The 17,696-nt window shown below is 35.6% G+C and overlaps 1 long non-coding RNA gene across 1 annotated transcript; it reads left to right on the forward strand.

The window, feature by feature from the left end:
- The first annotated feature begins 2,482 nt into the window (after positions 1 to 2,482).
- Positions 2,483 to 6,483, forward strand: LOC139718478 (uncharacterized). The gene is made up of 3 exons (XR_011710034.1): positions 2,483 to 2,543; positions 3,472 to 3,522; positions 6,426 to 6,483. It is a non-coding gene; the product is annotated as an uncharacterized lncRNA (long non-coding RNA).
- The last annotated feature ends 11,213 nt before the right edge of the window (positions 6,484 to 17,696 follow it).

A 17,696-nucleotide genomic window follows, 5' to 3' on the forward strand; every position in this document is an offset into this window, starting at 1 on the left:
CCACACATCCAAGTACTGACATTTCACTTTCAACAATGTTCAAGAGCTTCATATCTACAGAGCCTAGCATTTTACATGATCTATATAGGCTATAGCCGTACCTATAATGAGCTTATAAGATAGCCTAAAAGCCGATCCATATAGAGATCGGGCGTTATCATGATGTAAGCACCTGTAATTTTATTCATGGATCTATGAAAATGGCTAAAAACTCAATGATAGACAGGCTAGTTCCCAAACGTGATTACTTTTTCGCCTAAAATCTTTACGCTACTGTGTGATTGTGTACTGCTATAACAGGTGATTTTTTTCGAGTTTCTTCATTTTTATTGCGTTTATCATTATGAAATGTTAGTTTTAGAAATTACCATTATCAATAGGCCTACGCGAAAATTACTTCGAAAACTTGAATTACCCTATACACTCAAAGCTCTAAAATTCGATTTCAATCAGCAACCCATATCTGGCAGGATGCTATAGCCACATTCATAATATATCCAATGCACATTTTCTCTCGATGATAATGTTGCAATGAGGTCATCTCTATTTTGTTTGTTTTGTTTGTTTTTGCATTTTATTCTTTTCTTGCGTCAACAGTTTGAAAAAAAAAATCTATTGGAAATTGCTTCATTTGGCTTCACTGTTTATATTCCATACGCTTCTTATAAGTGATTCATATGGTTTGTGACGCTACATTTTTTTCTAGATATAACTCATTTCCACGTGTATAACAACTGTATAAACGTCTTTAGACTTTGGTGAAAAGCTAACCTGTTCATCATTAGTGTTCTACCAATAGATCTTATGCCGAAAAATTGTCTGACAGCATTAGCCGTGCGTGAATAATTATTAGTAATCGCTAGATTATTGAAAGAAAATAGGAGCGCTTCATTTTAAGTAATCTCAAAGTTGTAATTTTTCTCCCTATGTTTTGACAGATTTATTACGAGCTCAAGACGATCAGAGATGCTCCCCGTAGTTCTGTCATACGGTAAGTCACGAGTCCCAAGTATCGGACTCCGTAAAATGATACTCTTAATTTGATTTGATTTATTTTTTAGTTTTTCCACAAAGTATATACAACATAACTAGCAATTTTCCAATACTATTCACATTATATCCAACACAAATTGAATATGTATAAAGTCATATATAATGTACCGATAATGAAACATTGTATAGGTGAATTATGATCACTCAAAAATAATTGGAAAACCATTGTTTATTCAATCGAATTGATACATACAAAATGCAGGAGACCGTCATCTTAAGCTGAAGCTTAAGTTTGATGGCGGTTTCTGGAAAAGCGTACTACTTCTTTAAATTACACTTTATTTAACACATATCAAATCTTATGAGTCTTATCTCGTCAGTGAAATTGTTTTTGTTTGCTTGTTTGCTTTATTTTCCATTAACTCTCCAAAACTTTTGAAAGGACTGAGAGGGGACAGACTACAGGCGTGTGGAAACATAAATAGGGGAAACATTGTTAGTATTATGAGGGAGATCTATAATATATAGTATATAATATATAGTATATAATATAATTTAAAGGGGAATTAAGCCCAAATATACATGTCGATTGAATGAATGCAGCAAAATATAGTAGGACACATCAGTGGAAGTTTGAGGAAAATCGGACAATCCGTTGAAAAGTTATGAATTTTTGAAATTTTGGCGAAGACACCACTGGATGAGAAGACTTCTACATCATGACATCACATATGGACCATTCCAGAAAATTCCACAAAATATCATTTAAAAAATCATCACATCATCAATCATATAAAAAAAAAATCATATTTCATTTATGTTTTCTTTATATGGTAGTCCAAATGTGATGTCATGATACGTAGTAGTCTTCTGATCCAGCATTCTCATCACCAAAACTTCAAAAATTCAAAATTTTTGCTTTTGATTGTCCGATTTTCCTCAACCTTTAACTAATGTATTCTATTGCTTCATTCACTCAATCAACATGTATTTTTGGGGTTAATTCACCTTTATTGACATGCTTGTCTTACAGTGAACTATTCTCTGCCTGATGCTTAATTTAATGCATGAATTCAATTCCCTCTGTCACGTAATAAGAAGATATCAAAGGCACTTTTTTATTGAAAAAAGGGGTCACTTCTAAGTAAAATGATTTCCAGCAACATATTTTAAAATAATAGGGATAATCTGGGCGTTATCACAAATACTTATTGTGCACCGATGGCATTGTGTTATCCAATTGTCAGTATTGTTAATATCTTTTCGCTTAGCCGTGTTAGCAGTTGAGATTTTCTCTTCATTTGATCATGGTCATTATCATGATAAGAGTAACGATTATTGTATGCAATATTGATGAAATGAACAAATGAATACATTGTTTATTTGGTGTATATATTCATCATTGATAAGTGATTTTACCATTATGAATGTCATTATTACTAATTTCTTATAATCATTATCTTATAATCTTTCTATTTTGATCATAGTTCTCTGCTGGGCGATTGTCGGTCGAGCTGATACCACCGTTCCCACCGCTGCCACGGTGAACAGTAAGTATGATTTCCATTAAAGGCTGAACTCATTAAACTCGATATCAAATTGTCATCATTTGCAACTAATACCTGCATGATAGAGAAATGGGCAAGCTGATCAAGTTTTTTTGGGCAAGTTGTAACAGTTTAGGTAACTTTATAACCACCTGCAAAGGGGCAACATCCATTCATTCTTGTCACGGTTTACCTTTTCTGTGTCATGAGTCAAATTAAAGGGAGAGAATAGCTGTGATTAAGATGGGGCTTCATGTTACCAACTTTTTTGAGACATAATGAAAAACATCTTATGGAGTATGGAAGAGCGTACATTTCTAGGAAGAATTCAAAGTTTATTTGATTAATATCGGTTTTGACATAACTAAGATTAGAATTAAAGAAAGAAAAAGATGTCCTAATGAAAGGTGGGACTCACCTTTTATCAGCACCTCTTTGTTTTACTTTTTTTTTGATATCTCAGCCATTGCTAAACCGATTTTTTTTTTCAATTGATCTTTGAATTCCTCTTCGAATTGTATGCTTTTTATATCGCATAAGTCGTTTCTAATTTTCTCACAAAAAAGTGAAGTGGTAGCTTCCAGCCGTTGTCATCATAAATAGAAAACAAACAACCAAATTTCCCGGCAGGGAAGAAAAGTGACAGAGTTTCATTAAAAGCCGATGATATCAGTCGACTGTGCAGTAAACCGCCGGTGCCGTGTCGACAGCTGCCCTCTACGTTTCTTTGCAAAAAATTGATCTCGAGGTAGTCACAGTACGGTCACCTCTTTTCTCGTCCGCGTGTTGACAGCAGGCTGTGACGAGAAACGCATTATGTGATTAGATGACTGTTTGGGGAAAAAAAAAAATCATGATGATTATCTAATAGCTGATGCATTTATCCAATGGCCGGTTTCAAAATCATACATTCTTTCTTTGTTACTCGCAGTGACGATCAGTGCCAATGAGACAACGATGTTAGCGACAATGGCTGACGGTGGTAAGGCATTTTATTACCACGTAGTGGTAATTGGTTCTCTGTTTGTGCGTCTGTCTGTTAGTTTGTTGTTTGTTTGTTTGTTTGGTTTTTTGCTTAGTTGTTTGGTAGGTTGCTTGGTTGGTTGTTGTTGTTCGTGTTTTGTTAAGTGTTTTTGTTTTCATAATGGGGGGGGGCAGGATTTGACATTCATCTCCTTTTAATGAAAATATCGTGTAAAGAAAGTCATTTCAAGCAGCTTCCCCATTCCCCTGGTTTCGATGAGGTTGAATCTTTGCTTGCATCAATATCTTTGATATGACTGAAAAAGACGATCTGGGTAAAATAGACATTATCATGAGATATAAGTAGTGATAGTAGTGACAGGATATGCGGCTAATCATGTGCAATACCATTCACTGCTATCATATCACCTGCACTTACAACAGCATCACATGTTCTGTTTTTATGTATATTTCGGACAAATGTTTGACGTAGCAATGAATGGTAAGACACATAATTATGATGATAAGGTGTGCCAATTGTTCAGTGCAAGTGTTACAGGGGTGATGTCACAACTGGAATATGAATAAAGAATGAATTGTTTGTTAACAGGGAGTGAGAATTAATGATGAAAAAAAATGTTTCATTATGATATGACTCATATATTCATGAAGTATTTCAGTGATTTGGTTTTATATAGACCAAGATGTTAAGAGGTCTTAACAAATTTCTTGCAAGCGGCCGATGCTAAAAAGCTTATAGGTCTGATGACTCTACGCTGTTGACATTCATAGTGTGAAGGCGGAATATGCTTCGTTTATTATTTGTTCGTCTGTCTGTCTGTCTGTCTGTCTGTCTGTCTGTTTGTTTTGTGCGATGACACAACTTGCACCGCCTAGACATGGCATTGAAATGCAATTCTGGACCATTTCCAAGTTATCTTTTATGATCTAAACAACATCACTGAAGCAGAATCGTGACAGATTTCAGGAAAACGGAAATTGATGTTAGAAAGCTGTATGGAATTGTAAAATGTTTCACATGTTTTTATACAGTGTAGCGATATGCTGTACAACGTAGCAACAACATGTGCAAATTAAACGAGGGGATAACGGCATCTTCTCACAACGCTCCCATCTCATTATGATAAAGGTTTAGATTTGATGATTATAATCATAGTGTTGTGATAAGTATAGCCCCTCACTCCTGACGGTCATATTTGCTAAGTTATAGCCACACAAGAACAATATGATGTGAAGGATACATGTTTTACTATTCCCTTCTTTATGTCAAGAATAGGATCAATAGTTGGAGCGCCATTTTGAAAACATTTAAAGTAAGTCAATCAAAGCATCATATTAGCAAAATTATACCTTTCCAGTGATATACCTCACTTACTAGTATTAGGTAGCAAGGTACATTCTCCTTGTAATTATGTTTAAAAATGTAAAATATTTTTGTATTACTTTCTTTGTTTTTAAGCAACTGCAATCACTAATATCTCAAATCAACATTATTGCTTTATACCCTATTATCAACCTTACTACAACAATTTGTGACGTCACGAGTGTAGAATGATATAAAGAAAATAATAAAGACAATTCAACATATTTCCACTTTTCTTGCATATTGAATAAAAGAACACTGACGTGCCTTTTTCAGAAAGCAGGAGAATAATATCATCCTTAACACATGTCAGTGACAAGTTGAGGAAATGTAAACTCTTTTCAAAAATATAATTTTGTGAAATTCCTTCATATATGTTTTCCTTATATAGTTCGACGCGCGTGACATCGTATACACTATCGATTCGTAGTAGTCTTCTCATCCAGCAGTGACTGCGCAGATCGTCTTGATTCATAACTTTTGAACGGATTGTCCGTTTTTCCCCCACACTTTAAATCATTGATGTGTGCTACGATTGCTGCTATTCACTCAGTCTACAGCGTATTGAAGAGCTTCCTTCCAAAAGACGCTAAATCCATCATTTTTCGATGGATTTAGCGCCTTTTCCAAGCAAGCGCTTCATAAATGGTGGTATTGACCTTTAAGTACACATCAATGGGAGACTTGTACATGTTGTATGAGGACAATACTGCATAGACTGCTGCTGCATATAACTAGTCAAAGTGGAATTCTTTTGAGCCAAACTTATCCTTCTTCGACTTTGAGACAAAAAGCTGCACAATTCCTTCATCCGTATACGGATCTGCCCTTTAAATGGAGCCCAAGCCTAAAAAAGAATGTGGATTTAGTGTAAGCAGCAACATAATATTAGAACACATCAGTGAAAGTTTGAGGAAAATCGGACTATCGATGCAAAAGTTATGAATTTTTAAAGTTTTGGTGTTGGATACGCTGGATGAGGAGTCTACTATATAGAGGTTATGACTAGAAGGTACGACGTAAATACTCAATTCTGAGTGATACACGCCATTAAAACCAAAACAACAACAACAAGTATATGCGGACAACAATATAAAGAAAACATAAAGGGAATCCCACAAAAATTTACTTTTCTAGCATACTGAATTTAGAGTACTTGACTATAAACCGCTTTCATAAATCAGGGGGAATAATTGCTACCTTTAACACATGTCAACTAGTTGATGAAATGTGTAATATTCGTGAAAAAGGAATTTTATGGAATTCCCTTTATATTTTCTTTATATTGTTGTCCACACATACGTCATCGTCTTTAGTGGTCTCCTCATCCAGCAGTTGCAACACCAACACTTAAAAAAAATAATAACTTTTACATCGATTGTCCGATTTTCCTCAAACTTTCACTGATGTGTTCTACTAATGTTGCTGCTTTCACTCAATTTACATTGTTCTTTGGGTTTGGGTTTTCTTTGATACACGTGTTCTTCATTAATTAATTGTTTTAATCATTTCTACTTGTCTTTGTCTTCGTCTTCTAGACGGTGGCGGCGGTGGAGGCGGTGGAGGCGATGAAGGCGATGGCGACGGTGGAGGCGGTTCCGGTGGTACGGCCGCACCCGTAAGCAATGAGAATATCAGAAACATCATTGTTATCTCTTTACTCCCGTTGGAGCGATGTGAAACTTTGATATGAAAACAAAACAAAAATGTACGTCAACTTGACATAAAGACATGTAATGATTAAGCGAGAAAGACAAACAAACAGATGGGGGGGGTGGGGGCAAGTTTGAAGTGTTGTACATGACGTACTGGCAGAGGGCGCTGTCATGATCACCCCTTTCTTCTAACGTGTCTAACACACGGATTTCTTTGTTATTGATGTTGTTGTGTTTGCTTTCGCTTTGTCCTGCAGACGTATCAATGCTTGGTGTGCAGTCATACCAGCGATGAGTCGGGATGTTACAAAGGCAACGAGAGCTATGCTGAAGTGACAACGCTGAGCTCCTGTCTTTCCTGTATGGTAAGCCAAATATTACTTCGGTAATTACTTTGAATCCATTCATGCCATTGCAAGCCCACTTGGCTTAATGTACACCATCAACTTTACAGTACTCCGCTGTATCAACATAGTAATTTTCTGTTGCCCTGTATGGGTTGCATGATTTTTCCAATAAAAACGTCCATGCAACCGTTCACTGTGTGTGTATAGCTCATCGAGAGCAGTGCTGTTGACGTTATTGTAGTTCAGTTAACTTCATTTCATTTCCAGTTAGTTCTCATATATATATATATATATATATATATGCCTATATAATTATATATATATATATATATATATATGCATATATAAATATAGACATATATAATATATACATAATCAAAAGGGAGAACAAGATCGAGAGCAACATCCCCCTCAAGTCTAATGTCTTTCGCTATTCATACAAAATAATATGGATTTATCTCTTAGACACTAGTCGAACATAATCAAAACAGGAATTGTCACATGGTGTCATTATGAGGAATTCGCAAATCACATGACACAGATATTTATTACAAACGATAGTTTTGTGTTGAATTCGTACTGGGCGTTTAATTCTTCTGAATTATTGACAGAAGCCGCAATCAATGTATACACCATTAGTCAAGGCGCAGGGACCAAGAAAAAATGACTTCGTTCAACCCACCCCGCAGAAAAGGTTTGACTGCATGGGGTAGTCGGCTTGACCCTCTGGAACACCCCTAGGTAGTATGTGATTCCAAATTGTGGTATCAATAAAATTTTACAGGCCACTTTAGTTGCGACAGGACCTTATTCTTCGAGAAAGAGTCTGCGCACGCTAAGACTACTACACGTACCACTAGCACTGCTACAGACGCCAACGCCAGTGGTGCGTGTAGTAGTCTTAGCGCATACAGACTTTTTAGCGACAAACAAGGGTTTTTGCCTGCAAACTAACTTTTCACGCCAAGCTGGGGTCGGTGTAGTGTCGTTTCTGGACATTTTTATTTCGTCTTTATTTCTCCGAGTTAAAGCAAGCCGAGTGAGAACCCTGTGTGGTCAAACCTTTTCTGCGGGGTGGGTTGAACGAACTCCTTAATTAAGCCTCGTACAGGAAATTAGCGCCTTGACTACATACATCCTGGTGTATATGGACAATAGTTATCGCAGTTGTTCATCTGTATTAAACTTGATATATCCACTTCATACCCAAATTTCCAACAGACCACGGCCACTTTCGACGTCTCTGGGGAAAACGAGACGTTGACTAAGATTATTCGAACGTGCAACACTTCGGCCTCCTGCAATGGAGAGGACAATTCCATGATTTGCATGGAGGCCGACGATCGTAAAACCTGTAATTGGTGCTGCCAAGAAAACAAGTGCAACAGCAAAGTGCCAAACAGAGGGCGCTCCCTTCATTGTGATTGGCTGCTGCACTTCTCTCTCCTGTTTCTGGCGGTCGCGGCCGTTACGAAGCTGACGAGCGAGTTCGACGGACGCAGCGGCAGCCCCGTCGGTAAATAGGGCCTTGTGACGCAGCACCCGCGCTGTTAGGTGAATCGGCCGCAATTAGCAAAAGATCAAATTCGTGCACCTTGATAACGATGAAATATCTGAGTTGTAAACAGAAGTAATGCTGTACATTTCATAGTATGATGTACTTTTTACAATCATGAAAAAAAAAATCATTTCTTTTTGTCTTTCTCCAATAAGCTTGCAGCATGAATAGGAACAAACAAGACATGTAAGTTTTGGAAAACTTTGTAGGCTTCAATAACGTCTGTGTTTGAGGAAAAGAGTTGATCGATTTTTTTTTCTGTCGGAAAGATAGTGCCAATACCTTTTTTTTTCTCCGCAGACATTTTTTTTTATTAAGTAAAACTTATTGGTAGTACATAGTAGTAACACACTTTTTTCTCACGTAGGGGCAGAATATTTTTTTTATCAAGTTCCTTGGACTGATTATTTGTCAGGTAAAAGTGACTGTAACAAAACAAACAAGCAAAAGACACAATGTGAAATGAACAGTAACAGGTTCATGCAGGGTCCGCGGAATCGAGCTGAAATCAGATCCCCACCATCCTCGCCCCTCCACATACACACCGCTTTGGCTCATACCAATAATCAAACAAACAAACAAACAACAAAATACATGTCAAACGCTTTCTTTTAAGATTGCTGCTGCTATCTACCACAAGAATTTCATGAAGATAATTTATTGAAGATAATTGATTTATCAAGTGCTAAACATCACAATAACCATCAATTACAACATGGACCTACGTAGGTCCATGAAGCATTACTTCCCTTCGAAGCGCGGACGGGAGGGGGTTACCATTGACCCTTGGCCCTTGGCCCAACGGCGTGCACTACCCTTGACAACTCCCCCGCCCCCTTACACATTACACATACACACACACACACACACACTCACCTGAAAACGTTGTGCGGCCCCTGTAATGGCCGTTTGCTATAATAGATGTAAGCAGAAATACAAAATCTTTAGACTGAAATCAGTAGGTAGTCAAAATGTCTTTTTATTTCAATCTTCGAAATGGAGAGCTAAAAGGCAAAGGGAGATGGACAAATGAGATGAAGACAATAAAAAGGAAGGGTACAAAACGTGAGATATAATGTGAGAGGAGAGAGGAGGAGAGATTTAAAAAAAAGTCGAGGAGCGAGAAAAAGAACATGGAAGATCTAAATAATCTCGTTTTGCAGAAACAATGATGTGATTTGATCAGAAGAAGCTGATTTTCGAATCAATAGCTATATTTTTCTCCCTTATCAAAGTCTGTAATGTGATTTATTATGCCTCTACTGCTAGAATTCTGGAATTTAGTGTACATAGTAGAAAGATTAAAGTATCCTCTAAATGAGTCTTACACTTTTTTGTAATGTACATAATCAGGCTTCATGATAATTATTATGCAAAATATCAAGCTGTTTTTCAGATGTCTTGTTTCATTCATAATCATATATTTCATCACTAGTGCCGTTTAATATTTAATTGGCTGCCCTCTATGTTCAACAAAAAATGTAGATATTTCCACAGCTGCCATGTAATCTCAGAAGTAGGTCCTACACTGTTCTCTTGTCCATCCGTCCAAACACATTAAAGAATCGGGGACATAACTTCAAGAATTGCCTTTAGCGTCATAGTACTTACACTGCTCCATAGTACTAAAGCACCCCATAGTACTAAAATCCTTAATTACCCAAATGCATTTGCAGGTGTATACGCAGCGCGTGTAAACACTGTTTATACTGTAAATGCTTCATATCATGAGAGGTGAAACTTCTCCGATGTGATCGGAATGCAAACGTCTACTCGTATATGCGTCCGATGCGTGCAATGGCTTGCGCGATCGCAATCGACCACGTTTAATTTCATATGATTTGATACGGAAGATAAAACAGATGTTGACTGTAAAACAATAAAAAAGATTAAAAACGGTTGAAAAAAAATAAAATCCGTGGATAACAAAAAAATAAATAAATCTGTGGATAACAAAAGGGTTTTCCAATTGAGAAAATAAAGGTTTTATATTAATATAGTTTACGGTATCCTAATAATGATAATGTTGATCGATATAAATTATACAGAAATAAACTTACACAGATTATCAGGCTTTCCCGCAGAATGTATTATACTGAAGCTTTTAAAAATGCTACTGGAAATATGTCAGCCACTTGGAAGGTTATCAATGAGGTCATTGGTAAGCAAAAGAAGGTGCCAACATTTCGAATTACGAATAACGGACATACGCTTTGTAATCCTAAAGATGTAGCATGCTGTTTTTATGAGTACTTTGTTAATGTAGGTCCTAGTCAAGCCTCTAAGATTGATCACACACAGATAAATTTCTCGCAGTATTTAGGCACGTCAAATGATAATTCATTATTTTTCAAATCAACAGATTTTAGTAAGATCCTGGGTATTGTGCATTCTTTAAAATCAAGTTATACATGTGGTCATGATGAGATAAGCACGTCTATTTTAAAACAAATTGTTGGGAGTATAATAGATACCTTTAGTACATATTTATAATTTGTTGCTGTCAACTGGTATATTTCCGAACGCATGTACAATTGCACAAGTTATTCCAATATACAAAGAAAAAAGATGACTCTTCTCTTGTCTCGAATTACCGTCCTATCTCTATTCTTCCTAGTCTTTCTAAAGTCATAGAAAGGCTTGTTTACAACAGACTTTATGATTTTTTGTTACAAAGTGATGTACTGAACCAAGACAAATATGGTTTCAGGAAATTTCATTCTACATAGATATGGCACTATAGCCCAATAGGTTCCATCATATTTCTCTAGCGTTATACATAGAACCAAACGTACGATGATTGACCGCTATGTTTTACATGCTTACATTGATTTACTGTGCATCCAAGCCGGATATTATGATTCACTATGTTTTTATTATATTTAATGTACATTCCTTCATTGAGAAATATGAAAATAAATTCAATTGAATTGAATTGAATTGAATTGTACGACAGAATGTCAACTGCCTTAGCATAACAACAACAACAACAAAAATGTCATTGGTATGTTCATGGACCTAAGCAAGACATTCGACACTCTTGACCGCACTATCCTTTTACGCCGATTACATTGTCATGGAATTCGTGGCATTCCACTGGAATGGTTTGAAGATTACTTATCAAATAGATAGCAGTACGTTTACTTTGAGTCGGTAAACTCTGAAGTTTTACCTATACATTGTGGCGTCCCACAAGGATCAATATTGGGACCGCTACTATTTCTAGTGTAGACCCTATGTAAGTGATATTACAAACTCATCTAAGTTCTGCAATATATTCTGTTTGCCGATGACAATATTGTATTTTGTTCCAATTCTAATTTACAGTCGCTTCGAAGAACTCTTTATACTGAAGTACCGATATCATCTACATGGTTTTACACCTTTTATATTATGTCTAGCTAATTGCTTTTTGATATTATTTAGTCTTTTGTCCACGAGGAGACTGCAAAATACAAGCTTAGCTTTTTAGCATGTCTCCTCCATTTCCTGCAACTTTAGTTTCAATTCAATTTTCATTGTTTACTTTGCTTTTGTGATGCGTATTATTGTCAACTTCACGTATTTTTCTTTGTTACTACATTGCATTGATGTTGCGTTATTTTGTGTATGAAAATGTTGTTGGATATGAAATAAATGAAATGAAATGAATGAAATGAAATGGTTTAAGAGCAATAGAATATCACTCAACTTGAAATAAAAAATCCACAAATTTCATTTATTTTCTTAATAAGAAGCATAAAATGAAATGCACTATTTAGATATCATGGTGGATGGTATATTATTGGAACAAGAAGAAATTGTTAAATTTCTTGGAATATTATATAAATGAAAATATGAAATGGAATGCTCATGTGCTATACATCTCAGATAAAGTGTCTCGGAACGTTGGTATACTCTGTAAGCTTAAGTACTATGTCCCAAAGAACATGTTATTTATTCGTCCATGTTATCAAGCATCTCATATAACAACATTGTTTGGGCAACTGCAAAAAGTCACATTGAAAGTATACTGCTTCTGCAAAAGAAAGATATACGTATGTTCACCAATTTGGGTTATCGGGACCATTCAGATCCTTTGTTTATAAAACTAAAAACACTAAAGGTAAATGACATCAATTTTTTTTTTTTTTGCAAAATTCACTCTTTATGTTTCTTTTGTATAACGGTCAGTTGCCATCTTTTTCTCATTATTTCAGTTAAACAAAGACATACATTCTTATCCCACTGGGCAATTTAATAAATTTAATTTACAAAACCCTAGAACGGTGATGGCTCTGAAATCTATCAGACACACTGGACCCGATATGTGGAACTCTCTTCCTTCTGAAATTTGAATTTTAAAGTCTATGTACTCTTTTAAGAAAGCTGTTAAAACAATGCTGCTTTCTGGATATCAGTGATCTTATAATGTCATTGTAATTGTATTGTATATGAAATTCCCTTGTGGAAATATCGCCTTTCTGAATTTATCGCGTAATGTTATGACCTGTTACTGTTCACCTGTACCTCGGTGAGAAAATACTTTGCCATGCTTCATATCTCTATGCAAGTCATCTCTCCCTCCTATTTTCCTATGTTATGTATTATGTATGAGGGCTGCATGAAAATGTAGCCCTTCTGTATATTATTCATTGCTGGCAACGCTGATATACTTTGTTTTACATTGTAAAGGCAATGAAAAAACTTACTTTGTTAACAATCAATGTCTATGTATATGTATACATGGCACCAACTGTGTTGTATCTGCATGAGCAATGATATAATGCAGGAACCAATAAATCAAATCAAATCAAATATCAAATTAGTCGAAATCAAGATAAAGTTTGACCTAAAGCATGATTCAATTCAGAATTAAAACATAACATCTTACTTTAAATACATTGCACAAGCTTGGACTTTATTGTACGCTTAATTTGCATGTCCGTTTGATACAGGAAAAGAAACATAACTAAAAAGCCCTAGTAATTGATGATTTTACAGGTGATTTCTCCTGATTTTGGCCACCTCAGTCTTATGTCATCTTATATCAATGACAATGATAAATGACACACCTGCTTGACGTGAGATACATTTTAATGAGTGTATATATCATATATCTGGAAATACAGTATATATGGTCATGTTATAGTACGCAAGAAATACTATACACTTCATCAACTTGCCTTTCTCCTTGTGGAACCGTCTATGCAAATATGTCTCCTGTCATAATCTGTCTATCTTCCTCTATTTTTTCTATTAATTATTCAAATTAATTGAAATCAAGTTAATCATCATTTGCATCATGTATCATACGCCATAGTCAATTTCGAAAATATCATTTGAAGAGTTTGTTCGCAAAAACCGATACGTCCATATTTGCCAAATTGAGATATTTGCGATTAAAGTTCAAGAAAAATAAAGAGAATAACAAGAAAATATTTGCTTCGTTTCACCATAACTTCAAAAGTGTACCTTCATATGTAGTGACCAATATATCAATTAAAAGGTATCATTTTGTACTTTATGACGGAGACCGTACTTCAAAATCTTCAAAAATGGACTTATCAGGGTTTTTTTGCGAACAAACTCTTCATTTATTCTGCTCGTTGGTGTGCTCTTGCAATATAATAACCACATGTGTGCCTGTCTGTCAAGATTAAAGATGAATAAATAAATAATTGAAAAATCTAGATAGAGCCAGGTTTTTTAGTACTATTATCATCATTATTGTTGTTGCTGCTTTGGTGGTGGTGATGATTGTTGTTGTTTTGCCATGTATTAATTACTTGTTAAGATATACTAAAAGTTGTAGAAGGGCTTAATGTCCGCCTTCCTTTCAAAAGGGAGTTTCGGACGATTTTCGTAATTCCACAGCATGTATAGTGCATAAACCCATAACAGGTGTCATGAATAGATTTATGGAATTCATCGTGATTCTTGAGTAGATAAACCAGTCCAGTGAAACCAGTCAAAAGAAAGAAAGAAAGAAAGAAAGAAAGAAAGAAAGAAAGAAAGAAACAAACAAACAAACAAACAAACAAACACGAACAAACAAACAGGGATGATAACATTACTTTTATAGAGACTCACATATTTCATTTTAGTGTAGCAATGTAATTTCATTACAATATTATCATAACTTGCTTAAAGTTCCCTGTGGAGAATTTATGCCTGCTCTTTTGTTCTGCTTCTATGAGCACCCAATCATGCATTCTTAGGTGAAGCTAGCTGTGTCATCAAATTTGTTCACTGTGATCTGTTATAAATTTTGAAAACACTATTCTTTATCCCAGTCACTACAAATTCTATACCTCTGTACCCAATAACCTATTTTTTGTACATATTCAAATGCAAAAGTCTGAACATCATTCGGAGATCTCCTCAAATACCTGTCGCATCGGTAAAAGTCTGAGGAAAATCAGACTGTCCGATCAAAAGTTATGAATTTTTAAAGTTTCAGCATCATTGGATGCGAAGACGATACATCAGTTTGTTATGTCATTGCAAGTCATACAACGATATGACGAAAACATTGGTAGAATTCAATATAATTAGCAATTTCTAGCAAAATGTAATGTAATATTACTAAACTTATACATCTTTTAGAAAACAGGGGAGCAATATTACTCTTGACATGTGTCAGCAACAGGTCGAGGGAATGTGCACTTTTCATAAAAATAAGATTTTGTAGAATTTTCTTTTTCAATTTTCTTCGATATAACGTTGTTCGGTAGTGAAGTCACAAACTGTTGTAGTCTTTTCATCCAGCAATGGAGGCATTACAACTTTAAAAATTCATAACTTTTGAACGGATTGTCCACTTTTCCTTAAACTTAACTAAATTGATTGTTCTACTAACATTGCTGCATTCACTCAATTCACGCATACATTCGGGCTCACATCGCCTTTTAACATTCGACCCAGAATAAACAAATTTGTATAGTTCCACTATCACGATTATAGTGCAAATGAGCAGAGAAAGGCTATTTGTGATAATAGAATTTTCGTTTTGAAATATACTGATGAGAGAAGTATGTATGTGATGTAATGAATATTCAGGCAATCCTGTTACATGGTGCTTGCAAACACATTCATCTGACAGCAACAAAACACTTATTTAAGAGGTGGTTTAGTTTCAGCTGAGATGGAATTCCGATTTTTACTTTTTGCGAGACAATCAGAAATCACTTGTGAAATATCAAAGAGCATACAATTCTAAGCGGAATTCTTTATCTTATTTGGTGAAAATCTGCTTAGAAATGGATTAGATATCCAAAACAAAGTATTACACAGTTGTCCCAATAAAAGGCGAGTCCCATCTTTTATTTGTTTTTGGATGTCTAAGCCATTTCAAAACCAATTCGTGGAATATATTTTGAATTCCTCTTATGCTCTTTCACATTTCATAAGAGGTCTCTCAATATCTCACAAAAAACTGTAAGGTATATATCATCCATTTAAATATTAGAATATATATAGTATATTATAGGGAGTATATATCATCCATTTAAGTAATAGAAAAACATATAAAACGTGTTTTTGATGTATTCCGCAAGATTAATCCAAAACAACGAAATTGATGCTTTCACAACACAAACACGAATTAATCATACCAAAGTGGCTTGGTATAGCTAGAGAGTAACTTGTGCCTTTCTTTTTCTCGATTCGTATTGCACAACGAGATTGTAATCCTTTCGTATTAACCATCTCACACTTCCACTGATAATTTTTACAAACAATCAGCCTAGTATTGTGGTAAGGTTTTAATACTCTGAGAGGGAGAGAGAGAGAGAGAGAGAGATATGGTGGGGAGAGAAAAAATACAACTTAAGGGGATATTAAACTCATCCATTAAATACTTCAACGAACTCACGTATTCCCGATGACCTTTAGGCCCCATGATATTAAATATTTGTCACTAAAAACATCAATAGACCTTCACGAGACTCGATCATCAGTTTGCAAGTTTAAGTGACTATTTGTTTACCAAGGTAAACTATGCAGGACAAGGTTTAATCATGGCGCTAATGTGTTGTAGCTCCATGGTTTAAATCGAGAGATTACGTAATCCACGTTTGAACCCACCTTTGTTGTCACCAAAACCTCAACGGAAACGTGATTATACAAACAGGCAAGTGTAAGATGAAACAAGCAGATTCACGATATGCTAGAACGAAATAAGAAAATATTGTGGAAAATTGAGCAAAAAAGAAAAAGAAAAAAGATAAGGGTGTAGTAAATGGAAAATGGCGAGTCACACGATCAGGAAAATTTCAGCTGACAAGGTACAGTACGTGGCGTTATCAAGAAATAAGTAAAACATCTCATATTTTGATTGTTTTCTTTTTCAACGTTTCTCATTGAATATGACACAAAGTTACCACTCAGTACGCTCAGAACGTAACAAACGAATAAAATTATACGCTGTACGGGTAACGTGTAATGCACTTGTGTGTGTGTGTGTGTGTGTGTGAGTGTGTGTGTGCTCGCGCGTGTGTGTGTGTGTGTGCGTGTGTGTGTGTGTGTTTGTGTTTTTAAGGAAAGAAACAGAGCAGTAGAGCGTGTCTCGGCCATAGAAGTAACCCTTTTGACAGGTTTGATGTGGATACAAGTTTGACGTAAATTGATGCGTTTGTTGTGCTGTGCTTATTTTTTTTTTTTTTTTTTCTGGGAGGGGGGAGGGGCTGGTTGAGGTGTAAACTCTAAAAATTAAAGGTATCTGTGCTGGTAGAGAGGAAAGTAATGAAGCTGTGAAACTGACGCCAGTATGTGTAGGTCATGTATACTTCTTTCAACTGGGTCAGCCTTGAGCTCAGTGAACAAGCTGGGAGCTTGCAATACATGCAATATTGAGCGCATGGCCATTAGTGTGATTAATACGCGCGTTATCATTTCTGTTTATGACGTCACGCCTTTGCGTGTTAACCGCGCTTACTCCATTTCCACGCCCTTTTCACTATAGTAACTGGAGGAATGCATAAGACTAGTAGGTCCCATGTGTTTATGCTTTATCGCTTGAAATTAATGCTTACGTTTTGCAGCATTATATCTATTGGTCAGCGAAATGGAGTCATCACTCTGTAAAGTTATTTTCATCATTTGGATCACGCTCAAACTTTGACAACCAATGCTATAGACCGGGGATACCGGTCATTCAGTTACTGATTGTAGGGAACAAAGCGCGGAAAAAAGATTATAGACCTACTTAAGTGACAAAGCAACAAAGTTGCGTAATAATAGTCGCACAATACGACGCTAAAAACTATA

The sequence above is a fragment of the Diadema antillarum genome, unplaced genomic scaffold, assembly GCF_040938485.1.
Source record: "Diadema antillarum isolate AM-2024a unplaced genomic scaffold, OU_Dant_1.0 scf00000095, whole genome shotgun sequence".
Lineage (NCBI taxonomy): Eukaryota > Metazoa > Echinodermata > Echinoidea > Diadematoida > Diadematidae > Diadema > Diadema antillarum.